Source organism: Gavialis gangeticus, unplaced genomic scaffold (assembly GCF_001723915.1).
Source record: "Gavialis gangeticus isolate Ggan-Ray unplaced genomic scaffold, GavGan_comp1, whole genome shotgun sequence".
Classification (NCBI taxonomy): Eukaryota; Metazoa; Chordata; order Crocodylia; family Gavialidae; genus Gavialis; species Gavialis gangeticus.
Window position 1 is genome coordinate 56,602,375 of NW_017729006.1, and position 7,874 is coordinate 56,610,248.

The 7,874-nt window shown below is 47.9% G+C and overlaps 1 long non-coding RNA gene across 1 annotated transcript in view; it reads right to left on the bottom strand.

Moving 5' to 3' along the window:
- Window positions 1–652: 652 nt before the first annotated feature.
- The window catches only part of LOC109291970, a 22,841-nt gene continuing 15,619 nt past the window's right edge, over window positions 653–7,874 (bottom strand). The window contains exons 2-3 of the long non-coding RNA XR_002096003.1: window positions 5,819–5,827; window positions 653–742 (exon numbers count right to left, since the gene is read on the bottom strand). This is a non-coding gene — a long non-coding RNA (uncharacterized LOC109291970). The remainder of the gene's footprint in view (window positions 743–5,818; window positions 5,828–7,874) is intronic.

Below are 7,874 nucleotides of genomic sequence, written 5' to 3' on the forward strand. Positions count from 1 at the left end.
CTCCTAGGTAGTAGGTACAGAAACTCATGGACTCAGTATAGACAGTGGAGTTCTGGCACACTGCGACCTGCCAGACATCTGACACTGCAGGCACCTCCGTGCTTTTACCTGTGTCGCTACATGCCCCTTTCTCCCCTACCCCCACTCCAGCCTGCCCCTCTCTGCCTGATGCCTCCATTTCCATTTTCACTGACTGGCTTTCTTGCCTGCATTGTGGGCCAGGCCAGCCTCTGGCTTCTTTACTATTCTTTCCATCCAGGACCAACTACAGGTACTTCCTCAGCCTGACAAAGGGGTTTTCAACCCTAAAGCTGGCATCCCAGGCAGGTAAGCTGAGCTCACCAGGAGCCTCACAACTGCACTGCAACCAGCAAGCATCAGGCCTGTCAAAGACGTGACGGGTCTTGGCGTTCCCCAGCCAGGACTTTGTGCATGTGTGCATTAGCTGGAGGTTGTGGCTCCTCCTACCCGCCTTTCACCAGGGGATCATTGGTCCTGGCATTTATGGGGTTGCCACATGGCCAGCAGTCCCACCAGGCCTCCCTACCCTGTCAGGGTGCAGTTTTAGTGGTCATGCCCAGGATCTGGGGCTTCCTCCCTCCCTATAGCCCCAATCCCATACCTCCAAGTTCGTTCTGGCAGGAGAATGAGGTCAGCAGGGACATGTTCTTCCCCTGCTGGCTGGTGATGCAGTTAGTGCCCCCTCCAGCTGAAAGGGGGTCATTACTTGGCTTTTCAAAACCTCAGAAAAGGAAATTGGTGCAGATGGAGTAAGGAGGGTGGCACTCAGTCCGTCTGCAGGTGGAACTTGGGGACCCCCAGCAGCAGGAGGTTCACCTTTAGGAACACCAGCTGCTCCACCAATGTAGGATCCAAGCAGGTGCGTTGGGGTGTCACATCATCCCCAGAAATGCTGAACACCCGCTTGCTTGGAACACTGGTTGGTGGACAGGACAGGTGCTGCCAGGCAACCATGGCCAGATCCTGCCACATCTGGCTGCTGTTTGCCCAGTAGGCCAAGGGGCCACAGTCCAGTGGCTCCATGTCCTCAGCGAGATAGGTAGCCACCAAAGCCTCAGCACTACCTGCCCAAGGCTGGGGTCTGGTGTGTTTGGACCTCAGCATTGAAGCCATAACCATGGCCCACATTGGCAGTGACTGGTATGGAGGAGACTGGCTGGTGCTGGTGCTAGAGGCGGTGCCAGTGCTGGGTGTGCTGGCACAGGAAAGTGGATCCCCCTCTTCCACATCCTCTTGCCTCTGCACTTTGGCCTCTCTGACTTTGTTCACCAGCACCTGCATCCAGTGTTCAAGGGTTTTGTGGCTGCCAGTGGACATGCTCCCCATCACCCTCGGGTCTCACATGCCTGCATCATGTGGACTGTACCGGACCGCAAGGGATCCAGCCATCTCCTGATGCCCTCCTTCAGCCACTTCATCAGTGCCTGCACGTCTGGTGACAGCGGCCTGCCCCAGCCAGCAACATTAATCCTCTGGAACTTCTCCATTTGGTTCTCCAGTTCCCTCACTAGACAGATCACCTGGCTGAGGAGGGCATTGCCAGTGCTAAGGGTCTTGGTGTCCTCGAGGAAGGGCTTGAGGACCACCAACATTTGGGAGATGATACCGCACTCAGCTCTGTTTGGGGGGGGCGCTGATCCCTATCTCCCCAAGCAAGGCCATCTCATGGATGGCCTTCTGTTGCTCCACCAGCCTCTCAAGCATCAGGTATGTGGAGTTCCACTGCCTGTCCACATCCTGCATGATTTTGTGCTGAGGCATGCTGAGCTCTGCCTGTTTCTCAGGCAGCATCTTGCCCCGCTTGATGCTGCAGTGGAAGTAGCCAGCCAACTTCCTGCATTTTGAAATCAGCTGGCTTATAGCAGTGCTGGTGGTGGTGCTGTCATCGGCAGCCCTGCCCCACTCCAAGGCATCCCTCACTATTAGGTGCACCCTGTGTGCCACACAGTGGATGCCAACAAAGTTGGCATCATGGACAGCCTTCACCATATTGACCCCATTGTCAGTGACTATGAACCTGCGGGTGAGCTCAGTCTGCCCAATGAGCCACCCCTGCACCATGTGTTTCATGGTCCCCATGATCTCCCTTGCTGTGTGGGACTCATCCAGCACCTCAGCTTGCAGTAGAGCCCACCGATGGCCTGACTGATTGCACCAGTGCCCCATGAGGGAGAGGTAGGCATGATCACCACTCCAGATGCTCCAGATATCAGAGGTGAAGTGCAAGGCTACCAGCAGCCCTGTCTTGCACAGCTCCTCCCTCAAGTACTCCCTGCATGCCTGATACAGGGAGGGCACCACCGCCCTGCTAAAGGTGGTGCATGTGGGCACTTTGTAAAATGGGGTCAGAAGTGTTACAAATCACCTGAACCCTGGTCACTCAACTAGGGAGAAGGGCTGGCTATCCAGAGCAAGCATCTCCCTAAAGCTCTGGGTGACCTCACATACCTTGGGAATGTACCTCCCTTTCTGTCCACCTTTCCCCCACTGGTCCAGGGTGGCCTGCCTCTGCTTTGGGGGTAAGGAGGCTTTGGAGCAAGTGGGGGGCTTCCCTTTTGGCACACTCGCACTGGTGCCAGTCTGAGCAGCAGGAAGAAGGGCAAGAGGGTAGTGCCTCCTCAGATGCATCAGCATGGCCATGGTGGAGAGTGTCTCATGTCCTTGCCATGGCTCATGTACCTTCGGCAGTGCTGGCAGATGGCAAACCTGGGATCATCTGCCAGCTCAAAATGATCCCACACTACACTACTCCCCTGCTTCTGGGTTGAGGGTGAGGATCCTGCCTTTTCCCCCTTCTCAGCAGGCTGAGGCTGAACAGCAGGAGGAGCTGCCTCAGGTGAGTCACTTGCCTCCACAACCTCAGCCTCCTCCAAGGTGCTGCTTTCCAGAGCAGACTTGAGTCTAGGGGAAACTTGAGGGGTGTGGAGCACAAATTCTGATTCCCCCTCAGTCCCCAGAATTGCCTGAGCCAGAGTGCTCAGCATCCCTGGTTCCAGCTCCAGCTCCTCCTCTGGCAGTGGGAGTCTCACACTGAGAGCTGAAATTGGGGTGGAAGAGGCAGTGATTCCACTGCTGGTGCCCACGTCTGGACTGAGCGGAGGTGGTGCAGGTACAGAGACATTAGGTACAGACACTGCTCCCACTGCCTGGCTTCCACTGGCAGCACTGATGTCATGACTGCTCAGGAATAAAATGCATCTGTGTTTGGGATGGGGGGGAGTTGCAGCTCTAGCTCTCCCTGTACCTCCTCTCCCTACCCTGCCAGAAGACCTGGAACCTACCTTTCCAACATGCTTCATATTTATCTTTCCTGTGCTTCAAGAGGTCTGTGTGTGTGTGTAAATCCTTTTGTATATCTGTCTGTTTTGTTCTCCTGTGAATATCTGTGTCTATCTTGTGCTGTGAATGAAATTATTTGTGTTTCTTCTTTGTGGGTCTCACTATATTGTCTTTCTGTTGTGAATTAAATTGTGTGTCTTCTTTCTGGCTCTCGCTATATTGTCTCTTCTGTTGTGAATTCAAGTGTGTGTCTTCTTTCTGGCTCTCACTATATTGTCTTTCTGTTGTGAATTAAATTGTGTGTTTTCTTTCTGGCTCTCACTATATTGTCTATCTTGTGGTGTGAATGAAATTATTTGCATATCTTCCTGTGTCTCAATGTATTATCTGTGTCTTGCTCTTCTGTAAATATCTTTCTTCTTCCACTGTGATTTTTTTTCTATATTCTGGGTATCTGTGTATGTGCATGCATGTGTGCGTGCGTGCAAGCAATCTGTGCCTCCCTGCACAGTGACAGATAACACTGGCTGAGAAAACACAACTGTCTTTTTGCAAAGTTTCAAAAACAAGTTCCCAAAAAAATAATTCAAAGAAATAAATTGAATTGTAATACTACTAATAATTGAATTGAATAGCTAAGCTAAACTAAGCTTAGCTAAGCTAAGCTAAGCTAAATCCTAACCACTCCTTTTTAATATGAAAAAGCAGCAGGCAGGTCTCAGTTGCAGCGTGCCTCTCTCACACAGCTGCTGACAGGGAACGAGCTACAAAAGGCACAGAATGGCTGGAAACAGGGGCTTTTATACTTTTTAAAGTCCCATCCCACAGATGCTGCCATTGAAAAGGTAGCCAGGCAGAAATCCTTCTCACTGGCTACCTACAGATGTCAGTCTTCCCCCCCCACCGCTCCTCCCTCCCACTCTCCATTCCTCCCCCACTCCTCCTCCCTCTTCTAATTGCCTCAGAATGGCCGAAGCAGCTCTGAAGCATCCAAAGTGGGTCCAAAGTGCTTCAGATGCCCCCAACCTCCTCCGGACACCATTACTGGGATCCCACTTCAATCCGGACGTGCCGCTTTGGACACCAAAGCATCCGAAGCGGGCCCAGATCTGAAGCAAAATCTGAAGGCTCACACAACCCTAGCCATGACCGCTTTTAGAAGCAGTGCAGCCGCTCACTGGCTGTTGAGTTTTGCTGTGGGAAGGACCCCCTCCCATGGTCGGTGTAATCACTGACTGTTCTCTGGGGGGGGGTATGTGCCCCCCTGACTAAGGCACCAGTCACCCATTGTGAGATGTTAGAGGTGGGATAAGCAAACAGGAGAATGGGAAGAGCTTGTGCTGAACACCTGGGTGTGTTATCAGAGAACAGTAACATGTAACATCTGGGCAGTAAGGATGTGTTAATGACAAGAAGCTCAGCACAGACTGCAAGTGTAAAACAGAAGTGTTTGCAACAATTGACCATGTGAAAGGGGTACCTTCAAGCACTGGTGACTCATAGGGGGTGCACACAGGGGCATGTGCACCCCCTGAGCATGGCGGTGCACCCCCTGAGAAAAGGCGTCGACACTGCCAGCACCACCTGTGAACGGTCGCCACTTGCCACCCCCCCACTGCTGCCAACACTGTTGGTGGCATCTGCAGGCGGTCAGCAATCGCCACTGGCTGCTGTTGACACTGCCAGTGGCATCTGTGAGTGGTCACTGACCCCTGGTCAGCCCTCGCCACACTCCCACCCCGCAATCAACAGCACGGGCAGCATCTTCAAGAGCTCACTGCTCGCCACTGCCATGCTTCCATCATCACCACCATGCATTCATGTATACCATCTTGTTCATGTGCCCATGCCCCAAACATATGAGAGCAGGGATAAAGTAAAGATATGTCTGTATCCAGAGATGTGGGTTTTCTAAAAAATTTTGAATGGGAAAATTCAGCTCTTGGAGCTGTTCTAATTAAAGCACTGTCCCACCCCTGGCCCCACTCCCCACCCCGGAGTACATGTAAAAGTGCCCCATGATTCCTACTAAATGATTCCTCCCCCATGATTCCTGCTAAATTTTCTGGAAAATTTTCCAATACTCTAAGTAGAGTATGATTTGATTTAGCATTTTTATTTGACTTATATTTAGTAAACAAAACTAAAAAAGTACCCCCATGATAATTTTATGTCCCAATAGCCACAAGTATTTGAACTGAAATATTTCTTCAGGAAAAAAATTAAATACAGCACACTTAATGTGATTTATATGTTATATTGGAACACATTCAAAGCTTTATGCGGAAAGAAATTATTTTTATCGGAATGTTTGTAAAAATGTAAAGACAATACAAAATAGCATGTACTTCCCTTACATTGTTTAAATTTCAGAAAAAACCGAAGGCACAGAAAACTGTTGACACTAATTTTAGCACACCCAAAGAACTGTGCATGATATGCCATGGTTGTCCACACATCTACTTCAACAGAGTTTAACTCTCTTCCACTGAGGTCATTGCGGTACCTCCAGTTTCACTGTCACTACCTGTAGAATCACTTGCACTACTCATTAGTTCCATTTCAGAATCAGATTGAGGCAAACCTGATTCAGGACTACTTGAACCACATTCTCTTTTGCTAAGTGATAGTTTTACCAATGAGTCTATGGGCAAGAGCAACTTATCAACACACTGCATCTTCTTCATTAATTGGGCTTCTGACTGATTCTCCAGAAGAAAGAGGTTTTGAGAAATAGAAACAGGCTTAGTGGTGTGTTCATTTGTTAGTCTATTCCTCCTTTTTGTCTTGATTGAGCTGAAAGTCTTCCAGTTCCATTCACAAGAACTCCTGTTGGTGGAAAGCTTAGGATCCTTAGAGCAATCCTAGACAACAGTCGGGTGTTACAGTTTCCCTTCTGCCATATGAGAAGACATATTCTTTGCTGCCTGCCAAATTATGTCTTTGCTCCGAAGTTTTTCTTCCGCACGGTAATCGGCAATGTCATTATGGCTATTTCGTCAAGGTTGGGGACATTCTTAGCTACTTCCATAATTGTATCGAGGGCAGTAGATAATTCATCTTCTGATAAATGTCCTCTGTGTTGACGATCCAAAAGGTTTGCTGCCAGATGAAGTGGATGAAAGCAAAACTCCGATCTCTTAGTAAACATCTGTTTTACTTCTTTTTCTTCTTTTTTAGATAGAGGTGAAGAAGACAAAAGCTCAATCAGATTTTCATTCAGTTGTCTGAGTATCTCTGGAATATTTGAAAGGCTTCATGTATCTCCTTCAAGTTTCTTGATAGCCACTGAAACTGGTAGTAGAAGATTGAATGTCCCTTGAACTCGAACCAAGAACACATTGTCAAGAATCTGCTTCTGAATGTTCATGGGAATAATCTGGGATACTGGATCATCTATTGAAGCACACTGCAAGCAGTTCTTTATGTGCAGCAAACTGTAAACACTTTGTAGCTGAGCCCCATCTAGTTTCTCCTGGCAATAAAAGTGCACTTTCTTTCTGTAATTTCTTCGAAGTCTGATTAGCAACATGATAATTATTGAATACCTTCACAATCACTATGCAGTTTGCCAATATTGTCTTCATTGTATTCATACTTACTATGTCCTTTGCCAGAAGATTCAACCCATGAGCAAAAGACAGCCAAATACTATTAAATGAGGATTCTTTGCCTTTAATATTTGCCATGCAGCTTTCATGTTACTTGCATTATCAGTTACAAGGGCTTGTACCCTGCAGGGACCTGCACTTTCAGTCTCTTCACTCTGTAATTTGGCTATGTATTCACCTGTATGACAAGAAGATTTGGTAGCAATTGCTTTCAGGAATATTGGTTCAGGTGTCGCTAACATAATGTTCAATAAATTTCCTTGTAAATCAGTTCATCCATCTGACATCAGAGTCAGTGATTCTGCTTGACCAGTCCTTTGAATAACCCTTGTTTGAACTCTGTCATACTCTCTATTTAAGAGAGAATTTGATAAGCCATAATGTGACGGTAACTTATATGATGAGTGAATTAGTTTGCAATGTTTTTTCCAGTATTGATTTTCAGTTATGGAAAGAGGTGTACCACTTGCAAATACAACTCAGGCTAATGTCTCATCCTCTTTTTCTTGATCTTCTTTTGACATTTTGTCCACAAAACTTGATAAAAAGCTTAACTGTCCTGAACAGCTACTCATTGTGGATTGTGTATCTGGTGACAGTGATCTTGAAAGCGAGGATCCTGCTTCTTCTTACGCCAGACCTGGCAGCTCAACATTTCCATTTCCATTTTTTGTAAATCTCCTATTTCACTTGAGCTACCAAATTCCTGCAACAAAAGGGGGGAAAGATTTTTTAGTCTATTCTAGTCTGGCCTCATCCATCAGAAGGAGAAGGAGAAGCAGCAGGGAGTTTGCGTCCCCCTCCCTGCCAGAAAGAGCACTCTGCTACTAAACTTGCTGCTCAGTTGCCCTGGGACTGCAGAGCCAAAGGGAATTATAGTCTGGCCTCTGCCATCGGCCAGAGGATTAAGCTCGCTTTGCTGGGTTGAAATAGTTAACTATTTATCTATTATCAATTAAAATA